The following is a 20,626-nucleotide window of genomic DNA, read 5'->3' as shown; positions in this document are numbered from 1 at the left end:
TCCTTTGTGCTCCCCCATCTGCCTGTCTCCACCTGCCGGCTCTCTCATTCTGGGGCTGTAAGCTGTTTGGGGCAGGGCCCAGTTCAGCGTTTGTACCTCGCAGTGACCCCTGACTCGGGCTGCCAGGTACCCACCCTACAAATCCGAGTGGCAGAGCTGGGAATGGAACCCAGGAGTCCTGCCTCCTCCTTCAGTCATTATGAGAGTACGCTGCCTCCCCCCACCCCCCCAGGTTGATTCCAAGATCGGGCCTGTCTGGATTTTCTCTGTTTAATGTGCAGCGCGGTTTAAGTGGCTCTTTCTGGGAATTAATCATGGCAGGCGGCATATCTGTCTTTTTTTGTGTCGGGTTCATCAGGGTGTCTGGGCTGTAAAATCTCTCTGCTGCTTTCTGCTAGGAGTGAGAAATGTTCCTTGCACCTTAGCCGGTAACAAGGTGCTAATTACCCTCTAATCAGTCTGCAGAGCAAACACTGTACAGTGCAAAGGGGAGTGGGGAGGGAAATGCTGACAAATGGGTCCCAATTATTCCAAGTCAGTGATAAAGGGAAAGTGGGAAAGCAGGAAAGGAAAAGGGGGGGGGGCTGATCTGCGGAGTGGGTCTGTGCCTGCTGTGAACAGCTCTCTGCTGAAGGCTCTTTCCTGATGATCTTATACCTTGTGTTCCCAGGTGAAGGCTGCACGCCCCCTCCCTCCCCACCATGCTGTGCAATTTCTGATTTCCTTTGTGAGAGGACAGAGGGGAGGGGGGAATTATCGGGTTGTTTGTTTCTATTGCAACCAACAAGGTGTTTTGTTTATAACAAAATGCTAATAATGCCCCACTGCCTCTAGCAGCCTCCTCCTCCTCCTGCGGATCTGAGAGCATTTTACTAATGAGTCATTAACTAAGCTTTGCCACAGGGCTGTACAATAGGAAAGCATTGTGATGAACTGGCTAGTGTGCGTGTGGCACCGCTGCCCTCCACTGGACGGTGTTAAAACTGATCAGCTGTGTGCCATGTGCCCTGTACTGCTAACAGCTAGTGGAGATCTTCCTTTAGCTCCCCAGGGAGGGACGGGTGATTTTGGAGCACGGTGATCTAAATCCTGTTTCCATAAGGTTGTGACTGGCTATGGAATACAAAACAGTGACTGTAGGTTAAATGTTTGGCGGGCTCAGATACTATGGTAATTGGGCATATAGATACCTAAGATGGATGGATGGAGACATGCAGAGTCCTGAGTAGCCATGGGTTTGTTACAGGATTATCCATCCCACTTTACCAGTGGGGAAACTGAGGCACTGAGCACCCGCTCTGAAGATGCCTGGAGCTCCTGCAATTCCTGTTGGTTTCTGGGGGAATTGCTAGGCCTCGGCACTTCCCAAGGCCCAAATTTTCAAACTGTCACTCTTTGGGGATGCCTTAGCCTTTGCGTGCCCCGTCTGAGACGCTGGTTGATTAGCAGGGTCACTCCACCTGAAATTGGGGCACGGAGGGCCGTGCCGGTGCTCAGCCTGTCCAAAATGTAGGCCCAAGGTGTCACAGGTTGGGCACCCAATATCTGAGTTGCTCTTCAAAGTTTGAGTCAAAGTGACTTCTCACTGGGCACGCAGTGCGTCAGCTTTAGAGCCAGGAGAGGGTGGTTTGAGCATTGGGCTGCTAAGCCCAGGGTTATGAGTTCAATCCTTAAGGGGGCCATTTAGGGATCTGGGGCAAAAATCTGTCTGGAGATTAGCCCTGCTTTGAGCAGGGGGTTGGACTAGATACCTCCTGAGATTCTATGATCACACCTTGCTCTGGGTTTTGTTAGGAACTCAAGCTGCAGGGAAAATTTCTCAACCTTTGGAGCGATCCTGGCCTGGTTTGGTGCAAACCTGGGCCCAATTGTACAATTAGTGACTTTGCTCAGCATTATCACAAAGTGCAATCAACCTCCATTGACCAACCCCCACAGAAACGCTCACATGGAGCACAGTAAAGCGAAACCACAGAGGCCTGCTGCACACCCCCACTCCTGACTGCTAGGTCCCTGCACTAACCGTTAGACATACATCCTTCCATTGCCCCATCCTGGGCAGAGCCTCAGCTTGAAGTCAATGAAGCTACACTGATTTACACCAGCTAAGAATCTGCCCCCTTGTATCTAGTTGCTGGGATTTTTAGGGTTAGGATGGTGCATAAATCCAGCAGGTGAACTGTAGGTAAGGGGCAAAGCAAACCGACCAGAGTACGTATTGTGAACTGTACATACAGCAGTGCAAACAGCAGCTGCTTTCTGGCTTGCTCTGTTCTGATCTGAGAAGACACTGCCTCCCAATGGATGCAGCAGAAACTACTGTTTGAAATGGCCCAGCTGCGTGCTGCTGAAACATGTGACGTTTCAGTTTGTGTTTGGAGACAGCCTCCTAATTCTGTTGCTTGTGCATGAGCTAGATGAGTGCCAGAGAGAGAGAGAGACTGGATTTGCATTTACTCTCTGGCCTGGAATGTGTCCGGATTGCTTCTCAAGGCATTTTTTTATGCTGTTATTGTAATCAGGTTCCTTTTGGTGGAGTTTTAGCACCTTAGGGGGTGGGGGTGTGTGTGTGTGAGAGAGAGAGAGAAGGAACACAGGAACTGCCACACACTGCATCAGATCAACAATTCATCTAGTTAGTCCAATACCTTGTCTCTGACAGCAGACAGGATCAGATGCTTTAGCAGAAGGTGCGAGAAACTAGATAATAGACAATATTGGACTAAGCTATTTATAGGGAAAGTTTCTTCCGAACCCTGGCCGTTAGGTGGGTTTGTGCATGGAAGATCACTAGCAGAGAGTGTGGGTGACTGCTAACAGAGTATGGCTGTGAGCGTATGATTGCTAGCAGAGTGTACACATGTGATCACCCAGAGTGTGTGGTTGTGAGTGTATGATCGCTAAGAGTGTACACATGTGGTTGTGTGTGTATGATCGCTAAGAGTGTACACAAGTGTGTAATCACCAAGTGTGGCATTGTGAGTGCATGCGTGTATGTGTGTGCACACGTGTGTTAGATCACTAACAGAAGTGTTCCACAGCAGTCGAATGACACTCCTAGGATTCTGCTTTCCAGGGTCATTTCTCAAAAAGCCTCCATTTTGGAATGATATTTTCCTGGCTTGATTTGAAAACAAACCCAGCGACTGTCACCCAATTATAGTGCCAAAGGAGGAACCTCTCGGTCTCATAAGCTGCAGCGAGATGGTCCCATCATACCTCGTGCTCCAGGACAACCTAACACAGGGCCCCTTGTCTCTCCTCTTCTCTTCAGCCCTCGTCTGAGCTGCTGTTGCTGCAGAGAATTCGCCTTTTGTGACAATCCTCGCCCCTCCTCCTCCAGCAAAAGTGAAGCACTTAAAAGGCTCTCCAGATCCATCCTTTGCTGTCAAGGACACTTCCCTATGGCCCCTTAACAAGGGATGAAACCGGCCTATTCTGCTGCATTGTGTCCCAGCAGCTGTAGGCTCTGAACCTCCCTGCTCTAATTATTCCCATAGACACCCCAACTGAATCCCACTAATGCAATGGCTGGGAGGCGTGTGCAGAAGAGGGCTGGCTGGCTGCTTGAGCAAAAGGAAAACCTGGGCCCTGCGAGTGTGCACTGTGCACTTGCACGCACACTCTTCACAAACACACATGTACACTTCAGTATGGACATCCACAGCAGGTCAGATTCTCCGCTGCCTGCCAGCTTATGTACAGTCTTCATGCCAGGGCAAAGAGTTGCCATTGTAATTTTGCCATCTTTTACCCAGCTTGCTTGGGCAGGGCAGTCGAGCATCTGGCCCCGGGCTTGTATGTCCATCCACCTCACACACACCTTCCTGTCTGCTGTTTACAGACGCACACACGGAAAGATGCACGTGCACACAGACATAGAACAAATGCACCATAGCAACATACCACATGTGCATGCGTCTATACTCCCATACTGTATATGTGCGCGCACACGGGTCGGACAGCGTAACCACGCCTGTAGCAGTACACCCAGGCACAGAGGCAGAAGTAACAACATAAGCACATATGCTTTATACAACATGTAGAGACGCCCACGAATGCGCTCCAGAAATAACCCACCGCAATCCAGGCAGCGCACCCCAGAGCCTGCTGAGAAGGATCCCGGGTGAGCAGGATTTCCCCCCATGTGCGTAGGTGGAGGGAAGCAATGAAAAGCCGCGTCCTGTGGCCTAGCACAGGGTTTCCCAAATGGGTCAACAGAAGATTCTGGGCCTCAGGAGGGCTGGAGGGGAAGGGTTGGAATAAGCCTACCCCACACTCGCCCCCACAGCAGCAGCTCCTGTCTCGGGCCAGGCTGGGCCAGGCTCCCTGCTCTGGACGCTGTGACCTGGTGCACAGGGGTGGCCGGGCCAAACCTGAGTGGTGCTATGGACCCAGGCGCTCGGGCACAAAGCCCAGAGCGGGTTGCTGAGTCCAGCCCCGTGAGACAGGAGTTGCCCTTTCTGGGTTCTCCGCTCCCCTCCGCACCGGGCTGGGATGAAGCTTGCAGTGCCAGGGCAGAGGGTGCCGCGCCACATGTCTGGCGCCCCCCTGGCACAGTGGGGAGGAGGTGGCAGCGGAGAAGGATGCTGGTCTACGATTCCCTGCCTCCCTCCTGAGTTTGGAACATGGGTGGCTCGTAAAAAAAAGACCAACTGCAGTTGGTGGGTCCCCTTAGCAGAAGGTTTGGGAACCACTGGCCTAGCAGATAGTGCCCTGCCTGGGTGGAGGGTAGCATAGGCCGGGGAAGGTGGCGCCTCCCCAAACAGCCTGGCGTGGCCCCGCCTATGCTCTGCCCCCAGACGCCCGTGTGCCTGCTTCCAGTCCGCTTCCCGCGCTCTTCCATGGCCGAGAGGCTGGGGCTGGTGCTCACAAGGCCCGGAGCTGGGGTCATGCTCCGGCTGCGCCGCCTGTCCGGCGTGGGGTGTGTGCGCTCTGGGCTCTGGGCGGGGGGAGGAGCGGGGCCTCAGGCACAGGGCATGGGGCCGGGGATTAGCCTCCCCCAACAGCTCGTTCACCCACCGCCCCTGGGGCCGCGGACTACGTCAGGCGCCCGGCAGGGTTCTGTTCTAGTCTTCCCCTCTCGGTGCCTCCGATCCCCTCCCTGCCCCTTGCCTGTTGTGAGCTCTCTGGGATAAGGACGTCTCGCCCTGTGTGTCTGGGCAGCCAAGGCGGACACCTCCCCCCCCGGGGACGCCTGCCTCGATTGGAAAAACCACTTGGCTGCAAGGCCTGCGCTCTGAGCGGCATTACAGCCCCAGCCTCTGAAGGAGGGACACGGTAACAGGACTAGCCTGCCGGTGTGGCCAGGATCCCAGAGGCATCTGCTGCAGGCTGTGCTGATGCTCTTTGCCCCCTGCTGACTCTGGGTTAACGAACGGGGCAGGTGCTGCTAGACCCTGGGGCCGGTTTGCAGCCCAGCTTCAGTTCCAGATGGCTCCGGCCAGGGGTGGGCACAGGAAAGGAAACCAGGGTCACTTTGAACCAGAATGTGAACTGCACTCTGTACCGGGTGGGGGAGCGGCCTCGTTGCCATGCTCGGCAAACAGGGTGCAGCTCTCCTTTAAAATCCTGGTTCGAGCAGGGCTGAGGAGTCAGGACTCCGGAGTGCCGTTGCCAGGCCTGGGAGGGGAGTGTGGGCTATTGGTTAGAGCAAGGGCAGTGGCGACAGCATACCTAGGTTCTATTCCCAGCTCTGGGAAAGGATTGGGGTCCAGTGGGCAGCGCAGAGGTGTGGGAATCAGGACTCCTGGGTTCCATTCCTGGCTCTTCCACCAACTCGCTGTGTTACCTGCACCAAATTGCTTTGTGTCTCAGTTTCCCATCTGCTAAAGGGGCTGGTAACTGACCCCCCTAGGGAGGTTCTGAGGGAGAGGACTGATTAGCTAATGTTTGCAAAGCACTTGGGAGGGTTAATTGGCCTCATAAATACCAACACCTCCTTAAAAACCCCCCTATGCTGTCATTATTATCTGGATTACACTAGGGCCTGGCAGCTCCACCTGAGATTGCTCTAGCACTGTACAAGCGGAGAGAGAGAGAGTCCCTGTCCCAAGAAGCTTCCAATCTAACTAGACAAGACAAAGGGGATACCGAACTACGGACAGGGGAAAGCCACTTTCTCACGGTCACACAGTCAGTCAGCAGCAGGACGCAGGGTAGAAATGCCGATCTCCTGGGGCAGTCTTCTATGCACTAGGCTACACTGCCTTTCCTCAACGGAGTGCATCCAAATCACTTCCACCTGGGATGGCAGGTGGCTGTGGAGGCAATCTATGTCTATGCACCTGTCTGTGTATTGGTCCATTGTCCTCTCTCTGCTCCATTGGTCCGTTCACCTGCTGCCTATTGTCAAAGCCCAGATTGTGAGCGCTCTGGGGCAAGCACCGATTTTGTGTTGTTTATTCATACTCCCACTAGTATAATGGAGCCTTGATGCTGTTGTGAGCTGCGTAGGTCCACCTCCTCAAAGGTATTTAGGTGCCTAACTCTCATTGACGTCAAAGGGAGTTAGGTGCTCAAAAACCTTGGTGATCGTAAGCACTACTTTATTATTTCATTGTTGTTGTTGTAACCTCGGCGTCAAATCAGCGGAGGTCGCTCTTGTGAACTTCTTAACGTATTGATGCTTTTGAAATTGTGAATATGGTGCCCAGATACCAAGGGGATGAGTTCAGTAAAAGTGCACTGGAGAGGCTGCTGGTTAGATAGACAGACAGAGATAGATATAAAACATCTGTGCCCAATTGGTAAAAGGTGCCATACAAAAGGCTTTCAGCCTTTGCAGTTTGTAACAGGCTATTCAACAATCGATACAAATAAACTTACATTTCTAAAGCAACTTTTACCCCAAAGTATTTTACCAACTTTGCATACCCGTGAAGCACTGCCCTCGTCACTAAAACGCAGCCACTTCTGGGGTGAAACGCAGTGGCTGCGCAACCACGCACAGCAACACCGTGAAGCAGTTTAGGCCAGGAAACGACGACGAATGTCATATCCGCGGAGGGAACTTCGTGGGAAGCCCATTTCTAGTTCTCTCTTTGAGTAGATTTGCATCCTGTCGGGCATCCATTTGTGGGGGGGGCACCTCCTTCCCTGCAATGCTGGGGAAAGATTTTCTTTTTAATAAAAATTGTGGCTGGGGGGAGGGAAAAAGATCAGCCGGTGTGCGCGAGTGAGAGAGAGACAATAGACAGGCTGCTTATAAATCAGTACTCGGCCCGACAAGCCTCTGCTAACCTTATTGCTGATTTCGTTATCCCATCCGGAGAGGGCTTAATATAAAAAGCCAATAATCCCAGCGATGAGGGAGAAGGATAAGGTGGCAGCGTTGCCTCTCGTTCAAAGCGAGCCAGCCTTCTTGGCCTCTCTGTAAGGGGGGGAACAGGTGATTTCACTGGAAGGGGCCAGCTGAGATGGAATCCTAATGGGACACCGCAGCGCAATAGACGGTGAAGACACCAGTCCCGTCCCTCGCCCCATCTGCCCAAGGCTCTCACGCTGCTTCACACTCGTGAGTGGATTTCACCTCACAACAGCCCCGGGAGACCAGTTTTACGGAGGCTGGAGTGAGGCACGAAGAGGTTAAAGCCCAGATTCTCAAAGGCGTTGATTTCTGACAGATCCCGGCATCTCGGTGCCTTTGAGGATCTGGGCCTAAATGAGATGACCAAGGGCTTCCAATGAATCAGTGGCACCACTGGGCCTAGAACCCCTGTGACCTGGCCTCTTCTACAGTAGAAGTAAACAGCTTCATCTTATTGTTAATAGTTATATGACAGCACCTGGAGACCCTGATTGGAATTGGGGCCCTACCGTGCTAGGTTCTGTACATCTAAACAACGAGAGACAGCCCCTGCCCTGAAGTGCTAACAGTCTAAACAGACCAAAAGGGTTATTTATCCCCATTGTACAGGTGGGGAATGGAAGCACAGAGAAGTGACTTGGCCAGGGTCACCCAGGGAGTCTGTGGCAGAGGCAGGAACAAACCAGGCCCTTGCCTGAACCAGGCTTTCACTGCACTGCAAGGCGAACGGCAGGTGTAGGGCTAGAATGAGAGAAGCACGGTGGTAGGATTTGGCTATTGCTACTGCTGCATGTTTGTCCAAGGCCTGGTATATTTGGTGGAAATGGGGAGGGTAGTTTTTGAGCATCCTCTCACTTCCTGCAGGGCAGCAGGGCCAGGGGGTGGCACCTTACGTTCAGGAGGGCAGCGCTGCTGACCTGGAAGAGTTACCCCTAGCAACAAGGTAGGGTCATTGGCACTGGGGATGGGGCGGACACCTCTCCCCCCGAGGAGAACAGGGATGGGAAGAGGAGCCAGTGTAGTGCTAACAGCTGCACAGGCATGAGGGGGTTAACCGGAGGACTGGTTTGCAGTGTTGCCATGACCAGGTGTAACTCAGGTCCCCCAAAATCATAAGATTGGCTTGCAAAGCATTGAGATTTTTTAAAATAGAATCAACAAGGGGTTCTTGGTCGTTGTCCTTACGGGGCACTCGGGGCACGTTTCCAAGCTTTTCTCCCCCATCACCAGAGCTAGGAATGTTTTTATTTTTAAAAAAAGCTGAGATTCTCACCTAGTCATGCGATTCCAGACGCTGGGGCGTTAGGTGACCTCACAAGAGCTGGTAACACAGGACTGGAGTTGTCTCTGGCTCCTCTGGGAATCACCCAGCATTGCTCTGCCAAATCCTTAACCTGAGGAGGAAATGCAAACCAGCTCCTGCGTTTTGAGAGTTGCTGCAGCTTCCCGCACCAGGGCACAGTCAGTCAGCCCCAGGCAGGTGAAAATGCTGCTCTGGTGATGCTGTGATGGGGCTGTCTCCATATTGTATTAATTCCCCACTGCACTTGGCCTGTCAGCTGACACAGCAGGGCTGGCTGGCTGGCTCATCTCTCTGTGCATCAGCCCTTGAATCCCTCCAGCCATGGGCTCAAATCCCAGTGGTGCTGATTCAGCCCTGGCCCAGGAAAATAAAGCCGGCTCTTTCCAACGAGCCCTTAAACCCTCCACACGGCTTGGGCTTTCATGTTCCCAGTGACACTTTTAGTACAAGATCTGTCCTAGGGGCTTAGCCCCAAATCTACTCCCCTCCCCTGTGGCCCCCTTTGCGTAGTGTTCTGTCTGTAGAGCACTTCCCCAGAAGCAGCTGCATTACAGTGGTGCTTGCGTGTATGTAATGAGTCTGGGATGAGAGGTGCTGCATAATGCTAACTTACGGGATGTGGAAACTGAGAAGGCAAGCGACCAGCTCCAGGACAGCAAGTCAGAGCTGGGGTTAGACTCTAACAGCTCTGAGTCACGGCCCTCCTGCCCCGACCTGCTGGGGCATGCAGCTGTTGTGAATTAGGAAGCCTTTGAGATAGAAACGTCAGTCAGGGATGATTGTGGGTGGCCGATGCCAAACTTGTGTCAGTTCCAAAATACCCTCCTGAGTGGGTGGGGGCAGCCAGGTGGGGGGCATGCGACTCTGGCAAGGTTGGACGGGGAGGGGCATTCTGAGAGTATGTCCGCATGAGGTGTGATTACAGCTCCTGGAGCTGTGACTACCCAGCTGGGCTTGTACAGTTCGCAGAGCTGCGGCCTCACTGCTTCGGTACCCGACTGGGCTAGATCAAAGCTAGCTCAGGTATTGGCCAGCCACAGTATGGATTTAACCTCAGGGAGCGAAGGGAGCCTGCCCTGGGACTGAGGCCCAGAAGGAGGGGAATTATGAATGAGTCTGTCTGCTGAGTCCTGGCATTGGCGAAGGGATGGGGGGAGACTGAGGGACCGCCCTGCTTTCCAGAACCCAGGGAGGAAGGGACGGGGTGAATGCCGCCCTCTGAATCCAGCCTGTAACTGTGTCACCCCCATCTGGGCTGTGAGTATAAACGAATCAAACTCATCCCAGCCCCATCCGAGCCCCATCCTGGTAAATCGATCCTGGTGCACGAAGAGCTGCCCCGGCCCCGCTGGGGTGAAGCCCACTGCCAGTGTTAGAAAATCACTGACCCCAAGAAAGAAAGAAAGAAAGAAAGAAAGAAAATGGTCCTGGGAGATTGAAGCAAACCACCGGAATGTAACCCTGCAGCTTCAAAGCACTTTGAACCACATGGTGCCCCACTAAAGCCCACAGGAAACTTTTCGTGAGCCTTTTTCTGCTGTGTGAGAAGGACCCGGGGTGTCCCAGCCAAAGCGGCGGGTGTCTGGAAGCCCCCAGCAGCAGCAGCTCTGCGGAGCTTGGTGCCTGGGCTGGAGTCAAGTTGCAGAGCTCTGGGGCAGCTGTAACCTCCTCGCCAGGCTCTGGCAGCTGGGTGAAGATACACTGGGAAAGCTGAGTGGGTGGGAGAGGAGACGGGTGCTGGCCTGTGGAATATCCGCCGGAGTCGGCGTGGTACAGGGAGGGCAGCTGGTGAGGTAAGAGTCAATCAAGAGAAGGCGGGTTGGTTGGGGGCAGCAATGGATTAGGGACTCTTTCAAAGCCAGATCAGTGCTCTGAATCCAGGGCAATCAGTCCCGGCTGATGGCTGCTTGGTGGCCGACCCAAAATGAGTTTGAAGGGCCTCAGCGTGGTTCCCAGTGGGCAACCCACACCACACAACCCACCAGCAGAGAGGCCCAGGACTGAATGGGCTACCGAGACTGGACTTGGTCAGTGCTTAGTATGTGCCACGGCTTGCCAAGGCTGTGCCCCGGAGCCCCTGGGCCCGGCGGTTCAGAGCCCCGGCGCCCCTGGGCCCGGCGGTTCAGAGCCCCGGCGCCCCTGGGCCCGGCGGTTCAGAGCCCCGGCGGCGGTTCAGAGCCCCGGCGCCCCTGGGCCCGGCGGTTCAGAGCCCCGGCGCCCCTGGGCCCGGCGGTTCAGAGCCCCGGCGCCCCTGGGCCTGGCGGTTCAGAGCCCCGGCGCCTCTGGGCCCGGCGGTTCAGAGCCCCGGCGCCCCTGGGCCCGGCGGTTCAGAGCCCCGGCGCCCCTGGGCCCGGCGGTTCAGAGCCCCGGCGCCTCTGGGCCCGGCGGTTCAGAGCCCCGGCGCCCCTGGGCCCGGCGGTTCAGAGCCCCGGCGCCCCTGGGCCCGGCGGTTCAGAGCCCCGGCGCCCCTGGGCCCGGCGGTTCAGAGCCCCGGCGCCTCTGGGCCCGGCGGTTCAGAGCCCCGGCGCCCCTGGGCCTGGCGGTTCAGAGCCCCGGCGCCTCTGGGCCTGGCGGTTCAGAGCCCCGGCGCCTCTGGGCCCGGCCGTTCAGAGACCCGGCGCCCCTGGGCCTGGCCGTTCAGAGCCCCGGCGCCTCTGGGCCCGGCGGTTCAGAGCCCCGGCGCCCCTGGGCCCGGCGGTTCAGAGCCCCGGCGCCTCTGGGCCCGGCGGTTCAGAGCCCCGGCGCCCCTGGGCCCGGCGGTTCAGAGCCCCGGCGCCCCTGGGCCCGGCGGTTCAGAGCCCCGGCGCCCCTGGGCCCGGCGGTTCAGAGCCCCGGCGCCCCTGGGCCCGGCGGTTCAGAGCCCCGGCGCCCCTGGGCCCGGCGGTTCAGAGCCCCGGCGCCTCTGGGCCTGGCGGTTCAGAGCCCCGGCGCCTCTGGGCCCGGCCGTTCAGAGCCCCGGCGCCCCTGGGCCTGGCCGTTCAGAGCCCCGGCGCCTCTGGGCCTGGCGGTTCAGAGCCCCGGCGCCCCTGGGCCCGGCGGTTCAGAGCCCCGGCACCTCTGGGCCTGGCGGTTCAGAGCCCCAGGACCCCTGGGCCTGGCGGTTCATAGCCCCGGTGCCCCTGGGCCCGGTTGTTCAGAGCCCCGGCGCCCCTGGGCCTGGCGGTTCAGAGCCCCGGCGCCTCTGGGCCTGGCCGTTCAGAGCCCCAGCGCCTCTGGGCCTGGCCGTTCAGAGCCCCGGCACCCCTGGGCCTGGCGGTTCAGAGCCCCGGTGCCCCTGGGCCTGGCGGTTCAGAGCCCCGGTGCCCCTGGGCCTGGCGGTTCAGAGCCCCGGCGCCTCTGGGCCTGGCCGTTCAGAGCCCCGGCGCCTCTGGGCCCGGCAGTTCAGAACCCTGGCACCTCTGGGCCTGGCGGTTCAGAGCCCCAGGACCCCTGGGCCTGGCGGTTCGTAGCCCCGGTGCCCCTGGGGCCGGCCGTTCAGAGCCCCGGCGCCCCTGGGCCTGGCGGTTCAGAGTCCCGGCGCCTCTGGGCCTGGCCGTTCAGAGCCCCAGCGCCTCTGGGCCTGGCCGTTCAGAGCCCCGGCACCCCTGGGCCTGGCGGTTCAGAGCCCCGGCGTCTCTGGGCCTGGCCGTTCAGAGCCCCGGTGCCTCTGGGCCCGGCAGTTCAGAACCCCGGCGCCTCTGGGCCTGGCCGTTCAGAGCCCCAGGACCCCTGGGCCTGGCAGTTCAGAGCCCCGGCACCCCTGGGCCCAGTGGTTCAGAGCCCCGGCGCCCCTGGGCCTGGCGGTTCGTAGCCCCGGCGCTTCTGGGCCCGGCCGTTCAGAGCCCCGGTGCCTCTGGGCCTGGCAGTTCAGAGCCCCGGCGCCTCTGGGCCTGGCAGTTCAGAGCCCCGGCGCCTCTGGGCCCGGCGGTTCAGAGCCCCGGCGCCTCTGGGCCTGGCCGTTCAGAGCCCCGGCGCCTCTGGGCCTGGCGGTTCAGAGCCCCGGCGCCTCTGGGCCTGGCCGTTCAGAGCCCCGGCGCCTCTGGGCCTGGCCGTTCAGAGCCCCGGCGCCTCTGGGCCTGGCGGTTCAGAGCCCCGGCGCCTCTGGGCCTGGCCGTTCAGAGCCCCGGCGCCTCTGGGCCTGGCCGTTCAGAGCCCGGCACCTCTGGACTTGCCATGTCAGGTATGAAAGTAAAATATTGCTTGAGTCCCAGCGCCTCTTTCATTACAAATTGAGCACTGGCCCAGTTCACCCCTAGCAGAGCTCTCTCCTGCTCAGGGGTGAGACACATCGGAGGGCAGTGTGTGTGCAGAGAGCCGGCATTTCTCTCCCTAGCCCCCTTCCCTGCCTTTTCATTTCCGTTCAAGGTAACTAAGAGGTGAGCTCACATTCTTGAGAATTTCCAAGCTGTCAAGGTTCCCTCCCCACTCTGAACTTTAGAGTACAGATGTGGGGACCCGCATGAACAACCCCCTAAACCTATTTTTACCAGCTTAGGTTAACAGGACGCTGCCACCACCAAGTGAGTTAACCAAATATTTAGGGAGAGCCACTTGGAACTCTGCCTTTCTCCAAATATCTCCCAAGTCCCTAACCCCCCTTTCCTGGGCAGGCTTGAGAATAATTTCCCCCCAAGCCCCCCCACTCCTTTTCCTGGGTAGACTTGAGAATATCCCCTCACCACTTAGTCCTGGTGAACACAGATCCAAACCCTTGGATCTTAAAACAATGAAAAATTAATCAGGTTCTTAAAAGAATAATTTTAATTAATGAAAAAAGGTGAAAGGAGAACCTCTGTAAGATTAGAATGAAAGATAATCTCACAGACAATCAGATTCAAAACACAGAGGGTTTCTCTCTGGGCAATACTTTAAAGTTACACAAAGAACCCAGATTTATCCTCCCTCTTATTTGCAAAAGAACTTACAAACAAAGAAAATAAAAGTAATCTAATACATTCCTTCTCTAAATACTTTCTACCCTATAGGTGTGGGGTGGTTTCTTTTTTTTTCTGTCTTCAGCAAAAACACACCCAGCACAGACAAAAGACTTTCCCCCACTTCCAGATTTTAAATTATTTTGTCCCCTTATTGGTCCTTCTGGTCAGGTGTCAGCTAGGTTATGTGAGCTTCTTAACCCTTTACAGGTAAAAGAGGAATTAACCCTTAACTGTATGTTTATGACACAAGCTAACAAAGATCTTGCAGGGACTATGTGACATTCACCTTGCAACCGGCGCTTCTGAGAAGAACGGCTCTTTATAGCCTGTCTCCGCGAGCCAGCACCCGAGTGGGATATAATATCTGAATAATTTACAAAGGCTCTTCATTAAACAGATTTATTTTTGGCAGCTTTGTTAGAATGTTCCTTTTAGGAACAAAGAGGGAGATGCGCTGGCCTCACTGGCATGTCTCTTCATCGGGGGCTGGACTGGGAAGTCGCTGGGATAAATACAACACAGGGCCACTTGGACAACACACTTTGACGGCTTGTGCAATGTGAATGTTCCAAAGGGTGTGTCTACACTGCGCTCGCGGGTTGTGACGGCCGTTCGTGTAGATGTACCCAAACTAGCTTTAATCGAGACTAAAGCTTGCTCGAGTCTGTCTACATGTTCTGCAGTGGCACCTCGCGATTGCAGCATAAACACCCCCTAAACGATCTGCTGTAGTTCTGACCCCAAGATGCAGGGATCACTTGTGTGATGCTCTCTGGCCTGTGCTAGGTAGCAGGCCAAAGTAGATGGTCATAATAGTCCCTTAAAAACAACGAGGAGTCCAGTGGCACCTTAAAGACTAACAGATTTATTTGGGCATAAGCTTTCATGGGTAAAAACCCCACTTCTTCAGATGCAACTCCCTTCTGGCCTTTCAATCGGCAAGTTTGGTCATTCTCAGTCTAGCTCCTAATGGATAGGATTCCAGGTCCTAAACCCACCATCTGTGGCATTAATTGTGATTGGCACTGGCAGTAATTGTGTATGTGTAGTGCCTAGCATAATGGGACCCTATTCCTCTATTGGGGCTTCACAGCACTATCGTAAAATATAATAACAATCAATTAATAAATCCCTTGTTGGTTCTCCCAGAGGAGAGGCCAAGGATTATGGCAGGAAAGCCCTTAAGCATGTGCTTAAAGCCCCCTGCCTGTTCCTGAATGAGAACCTGAATAAGCCATGGAGACCTGCTTTCCTGCAAATGGTCCACTTCATGTGAGGATCAAGGCTTGTTAGCGGGCAGATGTGCAAGAAATGCGGGCTGGCGCTGCCCACAGCGCTGATAAACGGAGAACTTCCCTCTCCAGGACTGCCCACCCAGCTTTTCAAGCCAATATTATAATTCCCCCTTCTTTAAATACATGCACCTTGGCCTGCTTGTAACCCAGCTAATTAGAGCGTCATCCGGCTCAAGGCAGTTGTATCCTCCTGAATTTAGCCTTGCCAAGATTATACCATAAATTATTGCATTTACTGGAGAAAGCAAGAAAAGCCCCCACCCCTACAGATAATATTTTGTAACAAACATGAAAGCCAGCCAAATAACGTTTCATTTCCCATTTGAAGGGAGCCACAGAAAGCTGCTACAAATAAATAGCTTGAGACATAGAGTGAGGGAATGAAACCAATGGGCTCAGGTTATACTGGAGACAAAGACACAACATTACTTTGATCAGTCAAGGTTAAAGAGCCGATTTAAACCCACAACAGCCAGGAAATCCAGTCAAGGTTAGAACTCTCTCCTTAACCCACGCTTGCCTGTAGGGGCTGCATCTCATAAGCTATTGAAGAGCCAGGCTTGGCAGTCTGGGAATCACAGAGGGTAGTTTTCACCTTGACTCTCTGCATGTTCCAGGTCAGGTCCCCCTCAGCTGGTGCAAACTGGTGTAGTTGCACTGAAGTCAATGGGAATCTTTCTAGTGACTTGGCGGGGGGTGACCAGATGTCGCGATTTTATAGGGACAGTCCCGATTTTGGGGTCTTTTTCTTATATAGGCTCCTATTACCCCCTACCCCCGTCCCGATTTTTCACATTTGCTGTCTGGTCACCCTAGCTGGAATAGTTCCTTAGCATTATCTCTTTTTGTGATTTCATCTTGTTACCGACGAAGTGGGTATTCACCCATTAAAGCTCATGCTCCAATACGTCTGTTAGTCTATAAGGTGCCCCAGGACTCTTTGCTGCTTTTACAGATCCAGACGAACACGGCTGCCCCTCTGACACTTGACATCTTGTTACTGTTATTTTTAACGTAGTATGTAAACCAAAAGTGAAATCTTGGCCACGTTCAAGCTGATGGCAAAACTCCCATTGATTTCAATGAGGCCAGGATACCACCCCAGATGTTAACTACATTTATCTACTTGTTTTAGGTTTTTACTTAGCAACAATTACTGTCCTGCCTAAGCACCCTATCTCGTGCAGACAAGACACCATTAACCTTTAAACAATTAAAACAGACACAAAAAAGCCACTTACAAGTGAATAAGAATACACGGGGGAAAAGGATGAAATGAAGAAAATCAAAAGAATAAAGGATGATAGATAGCTAGATTCAATAGATATTCATCTCAGAGGATACCAAAGCATTTCACAGATAATACTCACATAGGGTCACTGAAATGCAGCCACCTCTGGGGTAGAGACTTCAGCCAATAAAAAAACATAAGCAGGGATACAGAGGGCTACACACAGCTCTTTTAGAAAGTGATGGATGAGCGTCTGCATAAAACAACCGCAGTTCTTAAGGTCTCATTTCAAAGACACCTCTTCACACACACACACAAAATGTCCCACATGGAAAGAAAAATCTAGTCAGCAGCCTCCCTGCACACACCCCTAGGACCTCTCCCACCCCCGAAATAATGATGCCAGTAAGCAGTGATGGAAGGAGCTCCCCTGTCCCGGAAGGAACAAAATGGGGCCCCAGCTTGGTGCAGTCGGATGATTTTTCCCTTTTCCTAACAGTAGATGGCGCTAATGCAAATAGTAAAATATACAATGATGATGGGGATAAGCCAATCGCAGACATGAAAAAATGTGGGTGGAGCCTATTCAAGTCACTTAGCCGCTCTTTGCCTCAGTTCCCCCATCTGTACAATGGGCATAATAACCCTTTCTTTGTCAGTCTTGCCTATTTAGATTGTGTGGCAGGGTCTATCTCTTACTATGCATGTGGACAGCGGCCTGCACAATGGGGCCCTGATCTGGATTAGGTCCCCTGAGCGCTCCCGTAAGATAAACAACAATAAAAGAATCTTTTTTTTTTAATTCTAAAATTGCAGCAATATGTGCCCCTCCTTCCCCACCGCTCTGTGCATGTCAACAGTTGCACAATTAAAAATAAAAAGAATTGTTATTCTAACAACAACATGCGAGCTTATCACAGGGCGACCAGCCCCTTCGACGGGAAAGGGGGCCAGACCGTTCTGTGCCATAATTAGCTGCCTCCCAGCCTGAGGGGGGCGGGACGAATTGGATCAGGTGATAGCCTGATGATCACCTGGCCTCATAAAAAGGACTGAGTGAACTGGGAGATAGGAGTTCAGCTCCCAGGAGTGGGCTGGGCTGGGCTGGGCTCTGCTGCTGAGGAAGGCTCTAAAGCTGCTTCTGCAGGAAGCAGGAACTCCAATGAGTGGTAGACTACAAGAGGGATGCCAGGAAAAGCAGCCTGGGAGTTGACGCTCTGTGACAAAGCAAGGTGCCCCATACGGTGCTGAGACCTGAGCCCAGAAGGTGGGCAGAAGAGTAGCCAAGAGGGTGGAAGAAGCTTTTGTTTGGACTCTTATTACTCTGGAAGAAGGGGTTAAATTTGTTTAATGACTTGGGTGGAGGGCTGAACCACCTCCCCGACCTGTGTAGGGAAGGGAGGGGACCCGCCTCAGAGAAGGAAACTGAGGCAGGGCGTGCTTGCAGCTCCATGTCTGACCGGACGGGGATGTGATGAGCGGGTCATGCCCTCTGACAGAGCTCTTCTGAAAGTGAAAAAAGGAGTGGCTTAAACTGAATTAAATACACATAGAGGCTTTGCTGCCCCTGGCAGATGATCACTGTTAGGGATTCTACACCCAGGAAACACCAGCTTGTGCTGCTGTTCATGCTCTACCTATGCTAGAGATAATAATAATTAAAAAGCAAAAAAAAAAAAAAAAGCAAAGCAAAGAGGACATTAAGGTCAAGAGCTGCCAATCTGGTGCTTTTTACCACCCTAAACCCACAGGGAGAAAATAAATTAAAAATCGGGTTCACTTTATTTAAAAAATGCACTTCCTGACTTATTAGTAAGTATTAATAATTAAGGCTAAGATTTAGTCACGGGTATTTTTAGTAAAAGTCATGGGCAGGTCATGGGCAGTAAACAAAAATTCACAGCCCGTGACCTGTCCATGACTTGTATAATACACCCTTGACTAAATTCTGGGTGCTCGGGGGGGGGTGTCTCCGGGGGCACCATGGGTGCTCTGGAGCAGGGGGCGGCCCTGGGGCACTGCTGGTGCTCTGGGTCAGGGCGTGGCCCAGGACTGCCACTGTTGTTGGGGGAGGTGGGGGGGCATGGTGGCCCGAGACTGCCCCAGCAGCAGCCGGTGTGGCTGGCCTGGGGGCTGCCTGGGCCCCGGGCCAGCCTCACCGGCTGCTGCAGAAGTCATGGAGGTCCCAGAAAGTCACGGGACTTGCAGCCTTCTTAATAATTCTGATTTAACATTGATATTTAGTAGCTAGAGGCCAAGCAGGTCCCCCATTGCACTAGGTGCCCATACACACACATATCATAAATGGCAGACTGTACCCCAAAGAGCTTCACCTCCTCAATCCAATACAGTGCTAGAAGCCCCCACTAAACTGTCCCTTGCTACTTGTACATAACTCCACACCAGCTCTCTGTGGTCTGTTGGTTAAGTGGTAAAGCCTGAAAGGTAGGGCCCCTGCATTCCAGGCCTAGCTCTGCTTCTGATTCATTTGAGGCAACATATGGATTTTAAGGCCAGATGGGACCATTAGATCAACTAGTCTGACCTGTATGACTCAGGCCTTAGAATTTCATCCAGTTACTCCTGTACTGAGCCCAAACGCTGTGTGCCTCAGTTTCTCCATCTGTGAAATGGGGGTAACGATACCACAAACTGGAAGGGGGCGGGGGTTGGGAGGCTTTGGGGGTTTGGAAAGAACTTTGCAATCCTTGGATGAAAGGAGCTACAGAGATGCAAAGACTCACAGTACTCTTAATAATCCTTGACATGAAGCTGTCATAGTGTTCATTGCTATGGACAGGCCTAAGGGCATAGACGCTACAGCACAATGCACAGTAGCTGTCACAATAACTCAGGCATTTACATTGTTCTCTTTAAAAATAAATACCACAACAGCCTGGTCCAAGCTGCTGGAGCCATGACATCTAGCATTTTATTTTTAATCAGAAAATGCACTGATTTGCAAGACACATGCAAAAGACAGCGCATGAAATTGACGGAAATTTCTCCCCCCCCCCCACACACACTTTGTATCTTATATATTATTATTATTATTATTCATTTGCATTCCCGTGTCAAAGTCAGGATGCAAAGGACCCAATCCTGCAAGCACTTATACACATGCTTAACTTTATACCCATGCGTAGTCCCCATTGGGTATAATCCTCGTTCCAATAAGGTAAGTAGCAAAACTCCCATTGACTTCAAAGGGACCAGGATTTCATGCACTGAATTCAGTGGCACCAGTGACATGCATAAAGTTGAGCACACCTGTAACTGTTTGCTGCGTCTGGGCCAAAATTTACATACAGATCAGAATTTCCCTATTGTTTTGGATCTGGAGGTTTTGGTCCAGCCGGACTGTGGCCAGTGCAAAGTTTGGCTGAGGAACCCAAAGTAGGAGAGTGTTGACTCTGGCCCCATCCCACCCATCTATTTAATAATAAATCCACAGCAACTCGGGTGTCATGGCTGTCACTATGCAGCACTATCAGGGGCACTCACAATTACAGATCGATGGTAGGGAAAGAATTCAAATCCTCCTGCCCTAAAGTCCATTTAGTTGCTTGCAGTATAGGGGCAGTGACACACAGATGGACAATTTTAACTTTAACTTTCTCTCAGAGGGCAGTATATATATATATGCACACACACACACACACACACACACACAAACACAAGAATATATTCCAAGTTGATACTAGAGCTGTGTGAAACTTGGCCATTTCTATCCATGATCTTCAATTCATAGGGTCTGGTTCTTGTTCACGCTAAGGTCCCTCGACATATTTCCAGAGCAGCAAATTACATTTTCACTCACTTTACATGTAAAAGGGGCATTAATGTAAATGAGAATCACGCAAGCCTCACCCAGTGATTCCTGCATCTAGCCCAGCAGCTTGTGGTTGAAGTCGAGTGTATCTTTTAGGAGATGTCCAGCTTTGAATATAGACCCAAAGCATTGTGTGGTGCATTGCATTATTCTAACAGTGGGATGTATGGAGCCTTTGAAATTGCAAGGACTTCTTACAATTGTGTTCTTTGCTGATTGCATTGATTTTCCTGCTGACCAATTGGACTCTACATGGTAATGGCTTGACCTGTGGTCCTTAAACTGATATATCAAAGAGAATTGCCAAAATGAGCCAGTAGTGAAGTGTAAGCCAGTTTGCTAGCCGTGTAGCTGGAATCCCACAATGTGTGACCCGGAGACTAAAGCAGTGGCCTGGAACGCAGAAGACCAGGCTTCTATTTCTGGTTCTGCTGCTGGGTGACCCTGGGCAAGTCACCTCACCTTGCTATGCCTCAGTTTCCCCATCTGTAAAACAAGGGCTAGTGATAGTAACCTCCTTTGTCAAGCACTTTGAGATCTACTTGTGAAAAGTGCTATATAAAAGCTAGGCATATTATTACTTGATGTGATGTGCAACAGCTCAGTTAAAAGAAAAATAACTGAGCGGTTACACATGACTTCTGCAGCTGTTCTCATGGGGCAGCTCTCATGTTTGATGGCCTTATTCAAATCTATGCAAATCCTTAACTTGCTTGGTTTGACTATGGTGACCATACTAG

The sequence above is a fragment of the Mauremys mutica genome, chromosome 24 (genome assembly GCF_020497125.1).
Source record: "Mauremys mutica isolate MM-2020 ecotype Southern chromosome 24, ASM2049712v1, whole genome shotgun sequence".
In the NCBI taxonomy this organism is placed as follows: Eukaryota; Metazoa; Chordata; order Testudines; family Geoemydidae; genus Mauremys; species Mauremys mutica.
Note: the sequence above shows the minus strand (reverse complement) of the source record.